General features: G+C 48.5%; 1 pseudogene; it reads left to right on the top strand.

Moving 5' to 3' along the window:
- The first annotated feature begins 10591 nt into the window (after positions 1 to 10591).
- Positions 10592 to 11527, top strand: LOC120394518 (annotated as a pseudogene).
- Positions 11528 to 22004: the final 10477 nt, after the last annotated feature.

Raw genomic sequence — 22004 nt, 5'->3', positions numbered from 1 at the left:
ATAACAGGGCCTGGAGAGGCTGGCTGTGTCACCAGCAGAGCAGTGTGAAAGAAGCCGGCTCAGCTGAATGGTTAGGAGCTCAGCGGTTCCAGCGGCTCCCAGACTGCACCCCAGGGTTGATGACCGATCACAGTAGCACAGCAAGTCGTGTGAAATGCATAGCTTGCTGTTCTGAGTGAGATTTGCACTTCATACCGTGGTGGAGTTTTCAAGTGAGATTTATGTGAGGTGGCTCGAGATCTGGCAAAGAGGTTTCCACTTTGTTGTTATCTCTTTGCTTATTTCGGAAAATGTAAGTAGGGACAGAAAAGCAGGAGAATGCGTGAGAGTGAAACTGCTGTGAAATTGGAGCTGTGCAGATTGCAGGCAGAAGAAAAAGGAAGATGAACATAAAAGACTTTTGGAGTTAAAAGAATTCCAGATAAAAGATAGGGAAGCTCAGAAGCAAGCTGAAGGAGCTGCACACCAGAGAATTTTGGAACTCAAACAGCCAGAAACTGAGTAAAAGAAACTAGCCATGGAAGTGCCAGGCAAAGAAATGGAGGGGAAGGAAAGAGAGAGAAAGCATCTGGGCCAGCAATGGCAGCAGTTTGAGTATGTGGGAGTGGGCTCAGGGCTAGCGGCAGGGGGTTATAGTGTAGGGAGGCTCTTACAGTGGGGTGGCGGGAACCCTGTCTCCCACTGTCATGTACCTGCAGCTCCTAGGAGGAGGGGCCAGGGGCTCCATGCTCTGCCAATGCTCACAGACCCTACCCCCGCAGCCCCTATTGGCTGCAGTTCCCATATGCACAGGAGCTGCAGGGACACATGGAGGTGGGTAGGTAGCCTGCCAGCCTTATCAACCCCCGTGCCCTACCACTGGCGCGGCGATGCCTTCCCCCCCAGCTCCAGCATCAGTGGGGTTCCCAGGCCATGTGTCACAGCCTGTGCCCCCCAGCAGTGGTCCCAGGCCATCTCCCCCAGCACCTCCGGTGCCCCTGGACGACACCCCTCCCAGGCACCCACTGCCCTCTGCCCAAGTTTTAGGTAGGGGTACATATTAAAAATCATGAGTTTTTTTTTATTGTGCAAGATCTGTCCATAACTTTTTTTCAAAAAAATACCCGTGACTAAAATATAGTCTTACTGATGGCTCATAAACAAAGACAATGGACCATGGAGGAGTTTAGCCTTCCTGTGAACCTTTCAGCCAGCCTATCAGTAATGGATTCTATGACTCAGCATGAGTAGCATGACAATGCATCCCCTGTGATTTGGCCTCCTGCAATTTGCCGTTGGCCGTGATGGGGGTTAAAGCTGGTGGATACTAAGCCAAGCAGCTGAGGTTCCCTAATGGCCAAGTGGCCCCCAAGGGAATATGCAGGCATGCTTCATAAAGACACCTGCCTCCCTGTCTGAACAGATGCTGCCTGTGCAACCTCTCCAATGACTCCTTGTCATTTAGGGTAAAGATCTCTGGTGTCAGCGGCTCCCCTTCTAGCAGGAATTGGGGGTACGTTGGAAGGTTTCAGTATCTTTAGAATGCAAAGTGAAGGGGAAAGACTGCAAGCTGTTTCCATTTGCAGATGTTCTGTAGTGAGACAGAAAAATAAGCTGGGCTGTTGGGATGACTCAGTGTTGGGGCTGGAGAACAGGCAGTGCTAGGTAGTTTGGGAATCCCACCGCTACATCTGCCCATGGTCCTCGGTATGTTGTTCAAGCTACGCAGAAATCTGAGATTCAAAATGACCTCGGAGTGTAAAAACCCAAAGCCCCTGAGTCAGTGGCACAGCAGCCAGCAAACAGAGCTGTAAACAGGGGAGTTTCAGTGGGAGTTTACAGGGGGAGTTCGTGGGGGAGACTTAGAGACCTAGGCAGAGGAACTGACAGGCTAGTGAAGGGAGTGGGTTGTGGTTTGCAAGTGTTCTGGTGCCTGTTGGGGGTCTGTTTTAGTTTGTTTCTTGGACTAACAGGTTTTAGGTGGGAAGGCTATGACCGATAGAGAGGCAGCAGTGAAAGACAAAATGAGGATGACTGGATGTGAAAGCTGCGGCATGTACATGATCCTGGAGGGGTACCTGAAAAGAGTTTTGTCTGCATGAAGTGCCGCCTGATAGAGCTGATGGAAGAAAAGATCCGAGGACTGGAGATGCAGGTGGAAACTCTGGTTGAGTGTAGAAGGGGGTTTGAGCAGATGATGGTGCAGAGACATGAGGAGGCTGAAGGGGAAAAGCTCAGACTTGCAGATGGAAGCAGGACCAAAGAATTCAGAGGGGAGACTGCTGGATGAGGAAAGTGGATGGTGGAAGCATGTGACTAAGAGAACCAGGCAGAGGAAAAGACGGGCCAGTGAAGGAGAAATAGAGCTCAGGGACAGGTTTGCAGAGTTGGAAAATGAAGAAGGGGCACAGCAGGTGGTCGCTGAAGGTGAGAGGGCAAGGAAGAAGAGAAGAGCTGCTAGTCCTACAGGAAGCGGGGAAGAGTCAATGGAGACAACACCAAATATGAGCCCCAGGAGGATACGGGGTGGGTTGCGGAGGATTGCAAGGGTGAATAGGAATCGAGAGGACTTGCAGCCAGTGGGAGCAGGGGAGAGACCGGAGAATCGCACTATCACCAGGAAAAGGCAGGTCTATGTGATTGGGGACTCCTTACTGAGAAGAATAGACAGGCCTGTAAATAGAGCTGATCCGGAGAACAGAAGGGTGTGCTGTCTGCCGGGTGCTAAGATACGGGATGTGGACCTGAGGCTGAAAAGGATCCTAACGGGAACGGGAAAGAATCCGCTGATTGTCCTTCATGTGGGAACAAATGATACAGCTAGATTCTCGCTGGAACGTATCAAGGGAGACTATGCCAGACTGGGAAAGACGCTTAAGGAAATCAAGACTCAGGTGATCTTCAGTGGGATTCTGCCGGTTCCTAGAGAAGGGCAACAAAGGTGTGACAAGATTATGGCGATCAACAGATGGCTCAGGCAGTGGTGCTATGAGGAGGGCTTTGGGATGTACAGCCACTGGGAAGCATTCATAGAATCATAGAATCTCAGGGTTGGAAGGGACCTCAGGAGATCATCTAGTCCAACCCCCTGCTCAAAGCAGGACCAAACCCAACTAAATCATCCCAGCCAGGGCTTTGTCAAGCCTGACCTTAAAATCCTCTAAGGAAGGAGATTCCACCACCTCCCTAGGTAACCCATTCCAGTTCTTCACCACCCTGCTAGTGAAAAAGTTTTTCCTAATGTCCAACCTAAACCTCCCCCTCTGCAACTTGAGACCATTTCTCCTTGTTCTGTCATCTTCTACCACTGAGAACAGTCTAGATCCATCCTCTTTGGAACCCCCTTTCAGGTAGTTGAAAGCAGCTATCAAATCCCCCCTCATTCTTCTCTTCTGCAGACTAAACAATCCCAGTTCCCTCAGCCTCTCCTCATAAGTCATGTGCCCCAGCCCCCTAACCATTTTTGTTGCCCTCTGCTGGGCTTTCTCCAATTTATCCACATCCTTCTTGTAGTGTGGGGCCCAAAACTGGACACAGTACTCCAAATGAGGCCTCACCAGTGCTGAATAGAGGGGAATGATCACATCCCTCGATCTGCTGGAAATGCCCCTACTTATACAACCCAAAATGCCATTAGCCTTCTTGGCAACAAGGGCACACTGTTGACTCATATTCAGCTTTTCGCCCACCGTAACCCTTAGGTCCTTTTCTGCAGAACTGCTGCCCAGCCATTCGGTCCCTAGTCTGTAGGAGTGTATGGAATTCTTCCATCCTAAGTGCAGGACTCTGCACTTCTCCTTGTTGAACCTCATCATATTTCTTTTGGCCCAATCCTCTAATTTGTCTAGGTCCCTCTGTATCCTATCCCTACCCTCCAGCGTATCAACCACTCCTCGCAGTTTAGTGTCATCTGCAAACTTGCTAAGGGTGCAGTCCACACCATCCTCCAGATCGTTAATGAAGATATTGAACAAAACTGGCCCCAGCACCGATCCTTGGGGCACTCCACTTGATACCGGCTGCCAACTAGACATGGAACCATTGATCACTACCCGTTGAGCCCGACCATCTAGCCAGTTTTCTATCCACCTTACCGTCCATTCATCCAGCCCATACTTCTTTAACTTGCTGGCAAGAATACTGTGGGAGACTGTATCAAAAGCTTTGCTAAAGTCCAGAAATAGCACATCCACTGCTTTCCCCTCATCCACAGAGCCGGTTATCTCATCATAGAAGGCAATTAGGTTAGTCAGGCATGACTTGCCCTTGGTGAATCCATGCTGACTGTTCCTGATCACTTTCCCCTCCTTTAAGTGGTTCAGAATTGATCCCTTGAGGACCTGTTCCATTATTTTTCGTGGACAGAGGACTGTTCTCTCGGGATGGACTTCACCTGAGTAAGAAGGGAAATGGACTTATAGGATGGAGGCTGGCACAACTGATTAAGAGAGCTTTAAACAAGGAATTTGGGAGAGATGGTTGGGAGGTGTCCAGGTAATCTCCACACCAGAATTTAACATTGAGAGGGAAGAAAACAAAGTAAGAGAGGATACAGCCATGGGCAGAAGAATTGACATAAGGAGGAAGGGTAGTGTAGATACCAGTCTAATAGGTGATACTGGTGGTAGAATGTCTGTGCCTAACTGGATAAAGAATGTCAATGAAGCCAAACGGCAAAAATTAAGATGTCTGTACACTAATGCGAGGAGCCTAGGTAACAAAACGGAAGAACTAGAGCTACTGGTGCAGAAAGTGAAACCGGATATTATAGAGATAACAGAAACATGGTGGAATAATAGTCATGACTGGAGTACAGGTATTGAAGGCATTGTGCTGTTTAGGAAAAACAGAAATAAAGGCAAAGGTGGTGGAGTAGCATTGTATATCAGTGGTGAGATTAACTGTAAAGAAATGGAATGGATAAGACAGAGTCTGTCTGGGCAAAAATCACATTGGGAAAGAAAGCTACTAGAGCCTCCCCTGAGATAGTGCTTGGGGTGTGCTACAGACCGCCGGGATCTGATTTGGATATGGATAGAGACCTCTTTAATGTTTTTAATAAAGTAAACACTAATGGGAATTGTGTGATCATGGGAGACTTTAACTTCCCAGATATAGACTGGAGGACAAGTGCTAGTAATAATAATAGGGCTCAGATTTTTCTGGATGTGATAGCTGATGGATTTCTTCACCAAGTAGTTGAAGAACCAACAAGGGGGGATGCCATTTTAGATTTGGTTTTGGTGAGTAGTGAGGACCTCATAGAAGAAATGGTTGTAGGGGACAACCTTGGTTCAAGTGATCATGAACTAATTCAGTTCAAACTAGATGGAAGGATAAACAGAAATAGATCTGGGACTAGGGTTTTTTATTTCAAAAGAGCTAACTTTAAAGAATTAAGGAAATTAGTTAGGGAAGTGGATTGGATTGAAGAACTTGTGGATCTAAAGGAGGAGAAGGCCTGGAATTATTTCAAGTCAAAGTTGCAGAAACTATCAGAAGCCTGCATCCCAAGAAAGGGAAAAAAAATCATAGGCAGGAGTTGTAGACCAAGCTGGATGAGGAAGCATCTTAGAGAGGTGATTAAGAAAAAGCAGAAAGCCTACAAGGAGTGGAAGATGGGCGGGATTAGCAAGGAAAGCTACCTTATTGAGGTCAGAACATATAGGGATAAAGTGAGAAAGGCTAAAAGCCATGTAGAGTTGGACCTTGCAAAGGGAATTAAAAACAATAGTAAAAGGTTCTATAGCTATATAAATAAGAAGAAAACAAAGAAAAAAGTGGGACTGCTAAACACTGAGGATGGAATGGAGGTTAAGGATAATCTGGGCATGGCCCAATATCTAAACAAATACTTTGCCTCGGTCTTTAATAAGGCTAATGAGGAGCTTAAGGATAATGGAAGGATGACAAATGGGAATGAGGATATGGAGGTAGATATTACCACATCCGAAGTAGAAGCCAAACTCAAACAGCTTAATGGGACAAAATCAGAGGGCCCAGATAATCTTCATCCAAGAATATTAAAGGAACTGGCACATGAAATTGCAAGCCCATTAGCAAGAATTTTTAATGAATCAGTAAACTCAGGAGTTGTACCGTATGACTGGAGAATTGCTAACATAGATCCTATTTTTAAGAAAGAGAAAAAAAGTGATCCGAGTAACTATAGGCCTGTTAGTTTGACATCTGTAGTATGTAAGGTCTTGGGAAAAAAAATGAAGGAGAAAGTAGTTAAGGACATTGAGGTCAATGGTAATTGGGACAAAGTACAACATGGTTTTACAAAAGGTAGATCATGCCAAACCAACCTGATCGCCTTCTTTGAGAAGGTAACAGATTTTTTAGACAAAGGAAATGCAGTGGATCTAATTTATCTCGATTTCAATAAGGGATTTGACACGGTTCCACATGGGGAATTATTAGCTAAATTGGAAAAGATGGGGATCAATATGAAAATTGAAAGGTGGATAAGGAACTGGTTAAAGGGGAGACTACAACGGGTTGTACTGAAAGGTGAACTGTCAGGCTGGAAGGAGGTTACTAGTGGAGTTCCTCAGGGGTCAGTTTTGGGACCAATCTTATTTAACCTTTTTATTACTGACCTTGGCACAAAACGTGGGAATGTGCTAATAAAGTTTGCAGATGACACAAAGCTGGGAGGTATTGCTAACACAGAGAAGGACCGGGATATCATACAGGAAGATCTGGATGACCTTGTAAACTGGAGTAATAGTAATAGAATGAAATTGAATAGTGAAAAGTGCAAGGTCATGCATTTGGGGATTAATAACAAGAATTTTGGTTATAAATTGGGGACACATCAGTTGGAAGTAACAGAGGAGGAGAAAGACCTCAGAGTATTGGTTGATCACAGGACGACTATGAGCCACCAATGTGATCTGGCCGTTAAAAAAGCTAATGCAGTTTTAGGATGCATCAGGAGAGGTATTTCCAGCAAAGATAAGGAGGTGTTAGTACCGTTATACAAGGCACTGGTGAGACCTCATCCGGAATGCTGTGTACAGTTCTGATCTCCCATATTTAAGAAGGATGAATTCAAACTGGAACAGGTTCAGAGACAGGCTACTAGGATGATCCGAGGAATGGAAAACCTGTCTTATGAAAGGAGACTGAAAGAGCTTGGCTTGTTTAGCCTAACCAAAAGAAGGTTGAGGGGGGATATGATTGCTCTTTATAAATATATCAGCGGGATTAATATTAGGGATGGAGAGGAATTATTTAAGCTTAGTACCAATGTGGACACAAGAACAAATGGATATAAACTGGACACTAGGAAGTTTAGACTTGAAATTGGATGAAGGTTTCTAACCATTAGAGGAGTGAAGTTCTGAAACAGCCTTCCAAGGGGAGTAGTGGGGGCAAAAGACATATCTGGCTTCAAGACTAAGCTTGATAAGTTTATGGAGAGGATTGTATGATGAGATAGCCTAATTTTGGCAATTAATTTGGCAATCGATCTTTGATTATCAGCAGGTAAGTATGCCCAGTGGTCTCTGATGGGATGTTAGATGGGGTGGGATCTGAGTTACTACAGAGAATTCTTTCCTCGGTGCTGGCTGGTGAGTCTTGCCCACATGCTCAGGGTTTAACTGATCACCATGTTTGCGGTCGGGAAGGAATTTTCCTCCAGGGCAGATTGGCAGAGGCCCTGGAGGTTTTTTGCCTTCCTCTGCAGCATGGGGCACGGGTCACTTGCTGGAGGATTCTCTGCAGCTTGAAGTCTTCAAACCACAATTTGTGGACTTCAATAACTCAGACATAGGTTAGGGAGTTGTTAGAAGTGGATGGGTGAGATTCTGTGGCCTGCATTGTGCAGGAGGTCAGACTAGATGATCATAATGGTCCCTTCTGACCTTAAAGTCTATGAGTCTATTAGGATTTCTCAAGGGGTCCCATTTCTACAGGTGCCGTGTGCTTTGCGCCTGATCCTGCCCGGGGCTGAGCGCGAGGAAACCTCACAGAATATCAGTGACTAGTTCCCCAGTTGCCTCAGGTTTATTTGCTGCTGGAAATTTAATCAGCAAACACATTTTCAAAGGTTTTATTCTCCAGGTTAATTGTGAAGGCAGGAATTCAGAGCTGATTGCTCTGTGGTAAGAGATCTGATGAGGCATATTTCTATTTCCTGACTGGCTGAGGGCTCTAGAATCTCTGTCATGTAGATAACTCTCAGAGTTACTGGGCTACCAGCATCTCTGAGTCTCTGAGTGCCACATGTCAGGCCTCGTACCCTGCCCTCTCATGGGATGGCATCCCATGATGCTCCCACCCTCAGACTGGCCCCTGGGCTACAGCACACTGCAATTTGACTGTGCCTGCCCTGCAGGTCTGAGTGGGTTTAGCACCTGTGGTTCTTTCCTTTGGGAGGCTGTGAGTAGTGGTGAGATGAGTGACCAGCCAGCCTTCTGGAACCAAAGTGGTGTGTAATGTGAACTGTAGGAATAAAGCGCAACATGGGAGAGTAAGAGGGTTTTCAAGAAACAGTGTGTTTGTGTCTGACCCCCAAACCCTACCACTCTAATGGGGAACCAGGCAGGCCGAGGGCCTTCAGACTTCCCCAGTGGTGTCTGTGCCTGTCAGTCTGAAAAGTTTCTCAGCAACAGCTGCTCCACCTCTCTACAGACTCCCAGAACTGAGACAACAAGCTGGGTAACATTGCTGGAGCCTGGAAATAGGCTCTTCCCAGCTTGTAGCTCCGCTGTTGTCTCTCAACCTCCATGAAGTGCTCACTGAGAGATGGTTCTTCTTCAGCTGCTGCTTCCCTTCCTTCATGATTTCCAGCAGCCTGTTTTTAAATTCAGAAGAGCCATACTGGTTTCACCCAATAAAGCCATAAGACAAACATCCCAGTAGTTAACCCAATATAGCTATAAGCAAACATCCCAAGAACTCGGTTTAACCTATCGATTCATTATGGCATCTCAGCTCCATATCTCTCCCAATACTAATTTTGGGTGCTACGTATTTTAGGAATACAGGACAGAGACACTCAGAGAGAGAGAAAGAGAGAGAGAGCGACAGACTACTTTTATGTGTGAAATGATGTTCAATTTCCATGTATACTGCATGCACTTTGAAATCCACTTCCTGCAAACCCTCATTGTGCTTGAATAACAGCTGCTGGGGGTACTATCTACCAGAGAGTGAGAGATCAGGTAATACAAATTTTTTATACTGACCTCAAGGGTTACCACGCCAGATACAGGCTATAGCCTGACAGAACAGAATCTGAGGAGAACCAGTCAGCTATTAACCCAGGGACAGAGGAGCTACAATGCTCCACATACTGTTTGCAATGGGTTTCTGCTATTAACCCTTTGTTCAGTGGAACAACTGTATAATGCCATCATCTGGTAACTGACCAGTAGCTGTTTCAAACACTTACATTCAGGGTCAAGAACACAATCCCTCTGCGATACCTGTGCAGGACTTTCCAAAGAGTCATGAGACAACAGAACCGCTGGTCTGTGTTTCAGCAGAGAAGAGCTGAGGTGCAGGAAAGGGGAGTGTAATTGTGGTTGTATGTAATTTACGCCCATCACTGCTTATACAAGAATGGCAAAGTAACGTGCACACTCAACTGGATATTAGTGCAAACCTAGTGTTTTCATTATTCACCCACATGTGACACTAACTCCACACCTGCCCAACTGAAGTAACTGTCTGTGTTAGCTTGTAACTTGCCAAATCTCTACAGACCATTGCATGAGAAGAGGATGCAGGTCAAGTGAGGATGAAGAGAAGGCTGTAGGATGATTGAACTCTCTGGATTCAGTCAACATTGGCCAGGCAAAGCACTTCAGCTCCTCTTGGATGGATTTTTGGTGATCAGAGCATATCACCGGGAAAATTTGGTACGGGAAAGTTAACAGAGCCCAGTTCTGACTGAATTTATACTTGTAAATCTGGAGCGATGCCATTCAAGTCAATGATATTACATTCTTAGGCACAAGTTCTTAATTTATCTCATGTACTGCAAAGAGGTAGTGGCTTAATTTGGACTCTCAGGAGTGGAGAAAATAAAAAATATATATATATAATATGGCAATGAAACACATTTATAAATAGCTTCAGTGCAGGAGAGATAAATACAGTGACAGTTTAACCCATGCATTTGCCATATGTTTAGATCAATGGGGCCAAGAGTTTAGCAGGATTCAAAGAGGGACTTGATGTTTATATAGATAAACAAAAAATCCAATTAGAGTAGTGAGGATTCTTTCAAAAACCCTTCGATGGGCTCTAAACATACCTGATTTGCACCGCAAAATTTGTCTAGTTAGTGGGTGCAGGTTATTTGAAAGCTGCCTATTGCAGGGTGTCTTCCACTTCCTCTGAAGCATCTGGAACTGGCCACTGGATACTAGGTTAGATAGACTATGGTGCTGATCCACTCTGGCAATGTCCATCTGCCTATTTATTGTGTAAATCCAAGACTATGTTTTTGCTGATCTTCCTTGAGCTCCTGGGAGTCTCTAGACCTGAACTGAGAGCAGAAAGATGTCTCTCTCTAAATGTCATCCAATCTCCTGTCCTTTTTCCTTTTAGGATGGAAAGTTCAGAACTACTCGGACCTGCCCAGTACATTATGTCAGCTGTCAATAACACCAAATTCAACTCTGCAGTGTTTCTTCTCACCGGGTTCCCTGGTGAGGAAGACGTCCATATCTGGATTTCTATCCCCTTCTGCTTCATGTATGTTATTTCGATAGTAGGAAATTCAGTCATTCTGTTCATTATAAAAACAGATCCAAGCCTCCATGAGCCCATGTACATTTTCCTTTCCATGTTGGCCATCACAGACCTTGCCTTATCGATATCCACCATGCCGACGACACTGGGTATATTCTTGTTTATCTCTAGGGAGATCAGACTCGATGCCTGTTTTGCCCAGCTGTTCTTCATCCACTTGCTTGAATGCATTGAATCCTCCGTGCTCTTGTTGATGGCCTTTGACCGCTTCATCGTGATCCGTAAACCACTGAGATATGCCTCCATCTTAACCCTGCCGAGAATAGGCAAGGTGGGACTGGTGTGTTTGCTAAGAGGGGTGGCTGTAATTCTCCTGCTCCCTTTTCTTCTTCAACGGTTCCAATATTTTTGATCCAATGTTCTCTCCCATTGCTACTGCATAAACCAGGACGTCATGAAGATGGCTTGTTCAGATATCAGAGTAAACAGTATCTATGGCTTGTCGGTTGCACTCTTGACGGTGGGGTTGGACTCGCTGCTCATCTTCCTCTCTTATGTGATGATCCTTAAAACAGTGCTGAGCATCACAACCCAAGTGGAGTGTCTTAGGGCTCTGAACACCTGCGTCTCCCACCTCTGTGCCGTCCTGCTCTTCTACATGCCAATGATCGGCCTGTCTATAATACACAGATTCGGGGAGGGCTCTTCTCTCTTGCTTCAGATTCTCCTGGGCTATGTCTACCTTCTTAACCCACCCCTGATGAACCCAATCGTGTACAGCGTGAAAAGCAAACACCTTCGTGTGAGGATAATCAGGGTGTTCATCAAGTGAAGAGTCAGTTCATCATCCAGCTCCAAAACCGGTGACACAGGATACGAAAAATATGGGCCACCTACTCCATCCTGGACCCTTAAATCCAAGACAACATGAGCTACTGATCTGTGCTATGTAGAGACAGGTTCAGAGAGGGTCTAAGGCCTGGAGCAATGGGAGAGAGGCTGGTGACGGAGGACAGTGCAATGGGTGAAGGAAGCCAAGGCAGGCAGCAGCATTTTAAAAGTCACTTTGTTCATGGAGAGCCAGGGGACCAGTGGGATCTTGGCCCATAAAGAGCCACATTAGTGGCTGCTCCAACCTCAGAATTCCTCTCGATACAGTCAATAAAGAGAAGGGATGTGGATGTTGTTTCTCATTACACCTGGCCTGTCACTGTCCCGTCTGTGGTTAAACATTCACAGGCCATGAGAAAGCTGCAGAGCTGTTCTGCAGTCACACCCCTGGCCCTTCCCGAACGCTCTGGGTGCTACGTGATCCATGGGGGCTGATCCAGCTGTGGCCAGGGGCTATTGAAGGGGCACAGACACCCAGCCTTCCCCTACGCCCTCAGCCAGGTGCTTGGGACAGTGTCATCTCAGACACATGATTAATGCAGGAGCCCCAGAAGAAGCCATTCAGGCATCCCCCTACCCCCATTCATGGCTTTGCACACAACACACATCTGAGGACACTCCCCACCGAGACAGAGCAGAGTGGCGTGTGTGAGTGAGGGCCTGACACACAGGAGTCCTGGCACGAGACTCAGGCCCAGGTTCCCTCCTCCTCCCCCCTTTTGTGCTGCCCCAGCAATGAAAAGAGGTGGAAACGGTCCTCATCTCCCCCACAGAGTCACAGCTAGTGCCTATCCCAGCCCAGTCCGTTCACTGCAGGGTGACCACCTTTTCAAAATCAAAAGAGGGACAGAGGCAGGAGCCCCACCCCATCTGTGACACTGCCCCGCCCCTCTTCTTCCCCCATGAGGCCCCACCCTCTGCTCCCTTCCACCCCCTCTCCAGGCCAGAAGCTATAGCTGGGCCATGATGAAATGTGTCCGGGGAGCTAGAGCCACTGTGAGGACCACCAGATCCTCCACCTGCCCTGGACAGAGGGCTGGAGGGCTCAACAGAAGCCTCCAGCCTGTGTCCCTGCCCCCAGGACACACCCCAGGGGAGATGGAGAATGTGGGGCTCCCCACACCAGCCTTGGTTCCCAGGGTAGCTCTTACCGTGGTCCAGCTGGTGGCCTGGCCAGGGGGGTGGAGCCTCATGGGAAGTGGAGGAGTAGGGGGAGGGGCCTAGTGGGAAGATATGGGGCAGGTGGCGGGGCCTCTGCACAAAAGGAGCAGAGGTTGCAACAAGCCTGAACTTATGCTCACCCCAAAAAAGAGTTTGGGGGGGGGTTCCTGAGGAAAGGGGAAGGATGTGGCCAGAGGGTAGGAAATCTTGTGTTTTAGAGAAGACTGGATTAATGCAACCCCACAAAGGAGGCTATTGTTTTAAGTACTTCTGTCTGAGAATAAATTATTGCTCTTCTTATTACTTTGGAGGTAAGGGAAAGATGTCTGCAGGCCTATCTTGGGCCACGAGGGGGCACTCTGGGGTGGCCCCCATCCACAAGGCCTTAGCACGAATGAGCTGTGCACTTGAAAGCTGTTACCAGTGGGCTGAGTTTCGCTCAGCCCCTAGGCTGCTCTGAACCCCACTGATGCAGGAGAACAGGCCAGCAAATCAAACCCCTGCAACTGACTCTTTGCCATCCCTGCTCTCTGCAGTGAAGCGGGGAGCTCTGCTGGTGCAGCAGAGAATCCGGCCATACTTCCCACCACTCCGATGGCTGGAAGGCTGGCCCTGTGTTCTTGGCATTGCTCTGTGACTCAAGACAGCTGGGTTTGATTCCTTTGCCATGTGTGACCGTGGGGGAGCCATTGGATGTCTCTGAGCCCCTACACAGGTGGCTAATAGCCCTGGCCTGCCTCACAGCGGTTGCGGGAGGATAAATACATTCCAGGTGATCAGATACTCTGGGACCCTAAGATCAGGGTGGTGTTAGGGTTCCACAGAGCAACACCTCTGACATTTGTCTATAAAAGTCATCTTACATCAGCCTCCTTTGACAGCTGCTTCTGGGAAGCCCCATGACTCCAGCACCTCGGTATCTGTGGCAGATGTGGGGGTCCTCAGGAGTGACATTGAGGTGTATGTAGTTGAAGTGTGAGGGGAGTGTTGGGGTGTCAAGATGATGCGGAGCCTTTCAGCACAGTCATCAGACTGGTGTTTGCAGCCATTGATGCTGAATGGATGTAACTTCCAAACAATGGAGCAACAGCCACAGGGGCCTCATCTTAGACAGTTTTGTTGGGAGAAAGCAGTCTGAGGTCAAAGATCATCTCCACAGCTTGGCCCAGTAACATGGGCACGGCTGAGCACTGTGGTGACTGGGCCCAGGCTCACACGGGTTTCAAACAATTTGTCTGATACTGACGTTAGAATTACTTGCCTGCAGTTTCTGGGATCACCTCTGGACCCTTCTTAAAAAATCAGCATCAAATTAGCTATTTGCCAGTCACCTGGTAGAGAGGCTGATTTAAGCCATAGGTCACATAGCACATTTAGTAGTTCTGCAGTTTGGTGTTTGAGTTCCTTCGGAACTCTTGGGTGAATCCCATCTGGTCCTGGTGACTTATATTGTTTAATTTATTCATTTGTTTTAAATTCTCTGTGATGGGTTGTCACCCCTGGGCTACAGTCTGGGAGCCGGTGGAACTCCTGAGCTCCTAACACTTCAGCCGGGCTGGTGACACAGCCACGCTCTCCAGGCCCTGTTATCACTCAACACAGCAGCAGGTGGTGCCACAAGCCCAGCTGAGCTACCTGAGTGCTTTACCTAAGGCACTCAAGGACAAATAGGAGACAACAGCCAATTTCCCAGCTTCTCAGCTTTGTTCCCTTTCTGGAGAATAAATGCAGAATTATACCATCTTGCACTGCACGGGGATGTGTACAATGCAAACTCGTTAATATAGGTCATTTTCCCCTCAATGTGGGATAGATACACAACTGCCTTTGTTTACAGAGCTGACATTTTGGATCACCAAGGGAAATTGGAAGTTTCTCATCTCCTTTTCCCTTGTAACATAAACAAAGGTTTCACTGACTGAGTCTGTGACTGCCCTCTGGGTATGGAATGGTTTAATCCTCCTGACCAGTCCATGGCTGGGGTATTGTGCCCATCAGCTACTCTAACTAGCCTTCCCATCTCTGTGCAGCCCCCTGCACCCTGTATAATGACCCCTTACGCAGATCCTATGGGCAGTGGTTACTGTTGCAAGCCCTGGTAGAACGTCTCTAATGAATCTGTGCTACAAGAGACCTGGAGAGGTTCCTAGAGCAGTTGTGGAGGCCCAGAGATTGTGGGTGGGTCTATCTACCAGTGGATCACTGAGATCTGTGCATAACTTTGGGAATCCCTGGATCTTGGGTCCCTTTTCATTCTTCAGGGAGAAGGGAAGGAACCTTTTCTATTGGAATGATTCGAGGGATATTTCCATGTAGGGGCCTTGTGGAATCTTCCTTCCCTGGCCTGCACTCTGTGTTTGTAATGCAGGAAAAGGGCTACTGGGGAAAAATCTGGCCGTATATTATTATTATGATAATTTTATTATATTTTATTTTTTTTAATTTGAGCAAGATCACAGCTGTGATAGAATCATTGTTATCACTCAGCCACCCTCAAGTAAGACATGTGACAAATTGGAGCCATACAAACAGTGATGACAAGCCTGTATTCCAGGAATAGATTCTGTAGCAGGGCTGGCACTGCAGACCAGTTGGGTGGCATCACCAAGCATCCCCTGTGATTTGGCCTCCTGCAGTTTGCCATTGGCATGATGAGGGTTAAAGCTGGTGCACAAGAAGCTAAGCAGCTGAGGTTCCCTGATGGCCAAGTGGCCCCAAGGGAATGTGCAGACTTGCTTCATAAAGACAGTTGCCTCCGTATCTGAACAGATGCTGCTTGCTGCCTGTGCAACCTCTCCGATGACTCCTTGTCCTTTACGGTGAAGAACTCTGGTGTCAGCGGCTCCCCTCTAGCAGGAATTGGGTACGTTGGCAGGTTTCACTGTCTTTAAAGTGTGAAGTTAAGGGTAAAGGCTGCAAGCTGTTTATCTTGGCAGATGTTCTGTGTAGCAGCAAAGGATTCATTTGGGCTGGCGGAGTGTCTCAGTGACATTGGCTGGAGGGCAGGCAGCACTAGGTAGCTTGGAAACCCCTCCCCTACATCTGTCCATGGTCCTCAGTGGGTTGTTGAAGCTACACAGAAATCTGACATGCAAAATGTGTTTAAAACCCCAAAGCCCTGAGTCAAGACTTCTCACAGGGTCCCATTTCTAGAGTTACGGGAGGTTTTGGATCCGATTGTCCCAGGGGCTGAGCATGAAAAGGCTGCATGCAATATCAGTGACTAGTTCCCCGATCGCTTCAGGTGTACTTGCTGCTGGAAACTTAATCAGCAAATACATTTTCAAAGGTCTGATGAGGCATTTTTCTGTTTCCTGACTGGATGAGGGTCTCTAGAATCTCTCTCCTGTACATAACCCTTAGAGTTCCTGGGCTACCAGCATCTCTTCCCCCTCTCTGATCTCTGAGTGCCACATATCAGGCCTTGTACCCTTCTCTCTCATGGGATCCCCAATCCTCCTGCCCTCTGAGTGGCTCCTGGGGTACAGCACATTGGGGTTCAACTGTGCTTACCCTGCAGGTCCAAGTGAGTTCAGCACCTGTGGTTCTTCCCTTTGGGAGGCTGTGAGTAGTGGTGAGATGAGTGACCAGCCAGCCTTCTTGAACCAAAGTGGTGTGTAATGTGAACTGTAGGAATAAAGCATAACATGGGAGAATAAGAGGGTTTTCAAAAATCAGTCTGAACCCGTCTGACTCCAAAACCAACTAATCTAACGGGGAACCAGGCAGGCCGAGGGCCTTTAGACTTCCCCAATGGTGTCTGTCCCTGCCAGTCTGAAGAATTTCTCAGCAACAGCTGCCCCACCTCTCTACAGACTCCCAGAACTGGGAAAACAAGCTGGGTAATGTGGCTAGAAACAGTAAATAGGCTCTTCCCAGCTTGTAGCTCCGGTGTTGTCTGTCAACCTCCTTGAGTTGCTTACCGAGAGATTGTTTTTTCTTCAGCTGTTGCTTCCCATCCTTTGTGTTTTCAAGCAGCCTGTTATGAAATAAAAAGAGTCATACTGGTTTCACCCAATATAGATAACAGAACCATCCCAGTAGTTAACCCAATATAGATATAAGCAGAGGTGAAAGTAAGCCGGTTCCAAAAGGTGCAGTAGCTACTGGCAAGAAAATGGAGCATTCGCTCCCTCTCCGCCTCCTGGCTCCAGCAAAATTGAGGGTCCGGGAGCCCAGCTCCACGAATGTTCGGGGCCGGGTCTCCCCCTGGCCCCACCTGCTGCCTCCCCTGAGTGTGCCCTGGCCCCCCTTTGCTGCTCCCATGCACCTCCCTGGATCCTGGAGCAGAGCATTTGTCTCTCCAGTCCCCTGCAGTTCCATGTTGCCTGCCTGCATTAACTGCCGCCACAGGGTCCTAGTGCCTCCCCCACTACTGCCAGGGCAGGCTGCCTTCCCCCTCGGACCCTTTATATTCCAGTGGGACCCTCTACCAGTACAGCCGCCCCCCTGCCCACAGTCACTGCTCTTGCCCCATACTGGGCAAAGGGCAGCCCCAGTGAGGCTACAGTGAGGGGCAGCAGCGGGGAGGAGGCGCACATGTGATGGCAGCCACCCCCCTCCCACCCGGCATGGCACCCACCGCAGGGGAGGCGAGGGGGATTACTGGGCCTGAGAAGGGCCCTAGGAGCACGTGCAGTGATAGTGGGGGGAGGAGTGTGCTGCCGGGAGGGAGAAGGGGGTCCCTACCCCAGAGCTCACTGCTGCCAGCAGGGAGAGGGCTGGGGGGAGTCCTTCTCTCTGGCTCCAGTCCCAGGGCAGCCTGCCTGCACCCCAAACTCATCCCCAGCCCTGCCCCACCCCAGAGCCCACACCCCCAGCCAGAGCCCTCATCCCCCTGCACCCTAACCCTTCGCCTCAGCTCTGAGTGCCCTCCCACACCCCAAAACCCTCATCCCCAGCCACATCCCAAATCCACCCCCAGCCTCACCCCACAGCCCTCACCCCTGCTCCCCCTCTCTCCACACTCCCTCCCATCCCCAAACTCCCTCTCAGAGCCTGCACCCTGCACCCCTCCTGCACCCCAGTACCCTGCCCCAGCCCAGGGCCTGAACCCCAGACCTCCTCCCCCACCCAAACTCCCTCCCAGAGTCTTGGGCAGGTGAGGGGTGGAGTTTGATGGGGCAGATTTTGGGCAGGGGCAGGTTCTGGGCACCACCAAAATTTCTACAGACCTCCCACCCCTGCTGGCAAGAGCTGGTGCGCCGTACCAGGGTAGATCAGCTTTCTGAGGCAGCAATTTAAAGGGCTGGAGCCCAGGGCCCTTTAAATTTTACCAAAGCCCTGCTGCCAGAGCCATGAGGTAGCGGCTGCGGGGCTCCGGTGACGATTTAAAGGGCCCAGGGCTCCTGCCTCTGCTACCGCACTGGGTCCTTTAAATCACTGCTGGAGCCCCACTGCTGCTACCCCAGGGCTCCGAGGACAATTTAAAGTGCCCGGGCCCTTTAAATAGACCCCGGAGCCTGCTGGAGCCCTGGGTTAGTGGTGGCAGGGCTCTGGTGGCTATTGAAAGGGTTTGAGGCTCCCGCTGCATCTCCCAGCCCGGGCCCTTTAAATAGCCCCGGAGCCCTGCCGCCACTACCCCAGGGCTCCAGCGGCAGGGCTCCGAAGACGATTTAAAGGGCCCTGGAGGGTAGTGGCAGCCAGAGCCCCGGGCCCTGCTGCTGGAGCCCTGGGGCTCCATCGGCAATTTAAAGGGCCCGGGGCTCTCCTGCGGTTGCAGCAGCTAGAGCCCTGGGCCTTTTAAATCGCCCCATTTAAATTGCCCCCGAACCTCAGGGCTCCCAGCCACCTCTGCACCTGGGAGCTCAGGAGGTGATTTAAAGGGCTTGGGACTCCCAGCTGCTGCTACCACAACCCTAGCCCCGGGCCCTTTAAATACTGATTTAAAGGGCCTGGGGATTTAAAGGTTCCGCCTCTTCCGGTGGAGAACACGCCCCTCCTCCGGATTCCGGAGTACCGGCAAGTCCTTTAAGTTACTTTCACCCCAGGATATAAGCAAACATCCCAAGAACTCAGTTTAACCTATACATTCATTACTGCATCTCAGCTCCATGTCTGTCTCAATATCGTTCTAAGGTGCTACGCATTTTAGGAATACAGGATAGAGAAAGTGAGAGAGAGAGCGCAATAGATGACTTTCCTGTGTGAAATGAAGTTCCATTTCCTTGAATATTCATGCATTTGACTTTGAAATCCACTTCCTGCACCCCTCATTGTTCCTGTATAACAGGCGTTGGGGGTACTATGTACCACAGAGTAACAGCTCAGGAAATGGTTATTTTCTATACTGATCCCAAGGCCTGTTACCACTCCGGATACAGGCTACAGACTGACAGAACAGAACCTGAGGAAAACCAGTCAGCTATTAACCCAGGGACAGAGGAGCTACAATATTCCACATACTGTTTGCAATGGGTTTGTGCTATTAACCCTTTGTTCAGTGGAACAATTGTACAATGCCATCGTCTGGTAACTGAGCAGTAGCTGTTTCAAACACTTACATTCAGGGTCAAGAACACAAACCCTGTGATATACCTGTGCAAGACTTTTCAAAAACTCATGAGACAGCAGAACCGCTGGTCTGTGTTTCAGCAAAGAGTAGAGCTGAGGTGCAGAAAAGGGGAGTGTAATAGTGGTTGTATGTAATTTACGCCCATCACTGCTTACATAAGTATGGTAAAGTAATGTGCACACTCAACCGGATATTAGTGCAAACCTAGTGTTTTCAGTATTCACCCATATGTGACACTAACTCCACACCTGCCCAACTGAAGTAACTGTCTGTGTTAGCTTGTAACTTGCCAAATCTCTACAGACCATTGCATGAGAAGAGGATGCAGGTCAAGTGAGGATGAAGAGAAGCCTGTAGGAGGATTGAACTCTCTGGATTCAGTCAACATAGGCTAGGCAAAGCACTTCAGCTCCTCTTGCAGGGATTTTTGGGGCTCAGAGTGTATCACCGGGAGCATTTGGTAAGGGACAGTTAACAGAGCCCAGTTCTCATTGAATTTATACATGTAAATCTGGAGTGATGCCATTCAAGTCAGTGTTATTGAATTAAGAACTTGTGCCTAAGAATGTATCTCATGTACTGCAAAGGGGCAGTGGCTTAATTTGGACTCTGAGGTCTCGTCTACACTGGGGAGATGCGGGGGGAGATTGATCTAAGTTATGCAACTTCAGTTACATGAATAATGTAGCTGAAGTCTATGTACTTATATCTACTTACTGCGGTGTCTTCTCTTTGTTAAGTACACGTCTGATGCTCCCCCGTCAACTCTGCCTACGCTTCTCGCTCCGGTGGAGTACCGGAGTCGACAGGAGAGCGCTCGGCAATTGATCGATTGCTGCCCGTCAATCCAGCACATAATGTAGACTTGCCCTCAGGAGTGGAAAAAATAAAAACAAGGTCAGCTCCCAGACTGCTGCACTGGGCAGCACGGTATGGGGAGGAGGTGACCAGCCCTCTGTGGAGAAAGAAGTGGTTTGGGACTATTTAGAAAAACTGCACGAGCACAAGTCCATGGGGCCGGATGCGCTGCATCTGACGGTGCTAAAGGAGTTGGCGGATGTAATTGCAGAGTCATTGGCCATTATCTTTGAAAATTCTTGGTGATCGGGGGAGGTCCCAGATGACTGGAAACAGGCTACTGTAGTGCCCATCTTTAAAAAAGGGAAGGAGGAGGATCCAGGGAACTACAGGCCAGTCAGCCTCACCTCACTCCCTGTAAAACTCATAGAGCAGGTCCTCAAGGAATCAATTCTGAACCACTTAGAGGAGAGGAAAGTGATCAGGAACAGTCAGCATGGATTCACCAAGGGCAAGTCATGCCTGACTAACCTAATTGCCTTCTATGAGGAGGCAATTGGGTCTGTGGATGAGGGGAAATCAGTGGATGTGTTATTCCTTGACTTTAGTAAAGTTTTTGATACGTTCTCCCACAGTATTCTTGCCGGCAAGTTAAAGAAGTATGGGCTGGATGAATGAACTATAAGGTGGATAGAAAACTGGCTAGATGGTCGGGCTCAATGGGTAGTGATCAATGGCTCCATGTCTAGTTGGCAGCTGGTTTCAAGCGTAGTGGCCCAAGGGCTGGTTTTGTTCAATATCTGTATTAATGATCTGGAGGATGGCATGGACTGCACTCTCAGCAAAATTGCAGATGACACTAAAATGGGAGGAGTGGTAGATACACTGGAGGGTAGGGATAGGATAAAGAGGGACCTAGACAAATTAGAGGACTGGGCGAAAAGAAACCTGGTGAGGTTCAACAAGGAGAAGTGCAGAGTCCTGCACTTAGGACGGAAGAATCCCATGCACTGCTACAGACTAGGGACTGAATGTCTAGGAAGCAGTTCTGCAGAAAAGGACCTAGGGGTTACAGTGGACGAGAAGCTGGATATGAGTCAGCAGTGTGTCCTTGTTGCCAAGAAGGCTAATGGCATTTTGGGCTGTATTAGTAGGAACATTGCCAGCAGATCGAGGGACGTGATCATTCCCCTCTGTTCGACATTGGTGAGGCCTCATCTGGACTACTGTGTCCAGTTTTGGGCCCCACACTACAAGAAGGATGTGGAAAATTGGAAAGAGTCTTGCGGAGGGCAACAAAAATGATTAGGGGGCTGGAGCACATGACTTATGCGGAGAGGCTGAGGGAAATGGGATTGTTTAGTCTGCAGAAGAGCGGAGTGAGGGGGGATTTGATAGCTGCTTTCAACTACCTGAAAGGGGGTTCCAAAGAGGATGGAGCTCGGCTGTTCTCAGTGGTAGCAGATGACAGAACAAGGAGCAATGGTCTCAAGTTGCAGTGGGGGAGGTTTAGGTTGGATATTAGGAAAAACTTTTTCACTAGTAGGGTGGTGAGGCACTGGAATGGGTTACCTAGGGAGGTAGTGGAATCTCCTTCCTTAGAGGTTTTTAAGGTCAGGCTTGACAAAGCCCTGGGTGGGATGATTTAGTTGGGAATTGGTCCTGCTTTGAGCAGGGGGTTGGACTAGATACCTCCTGAGGTCCCTTCCAACCCTGATATACTATGATTCTATAGACTATGCGTCTGATCCACTCTGGCAATGGCTATCTGCCTATTTAGTGTGTAAATCCAAGACTGTGTTTTTGCTGATCTTACTTGAGCTCCTGGGAGCCTCTAGACGTGCACTGAGAGTAAAGAGATGTTTCATTAAATATCATCTAGTCTCCTGTTCTTTTTCCTTTTAGGAGGGAAAGTTCAGAACTCCTCAGACATGCGCAGTCCATT

This window comes from Mauremys reevesii, unplaced genomic scaffold (assembly GCF_016161935.1).
Source record: "Mauremys reevesii isolate NIE-2019 unplaced genomic scaffold, ASM1616193v1 Contig63, whole genome shotgun sequence".
NCBI classification, from domain to species: Eukaryota; Metazoa; Chordata; order Testudines; family Geoemydidae; genus Mauremys; species Mauremys reevesii.
This window is presented reverse-complemented; position numbering and strand designations above follow the sequence as displayed.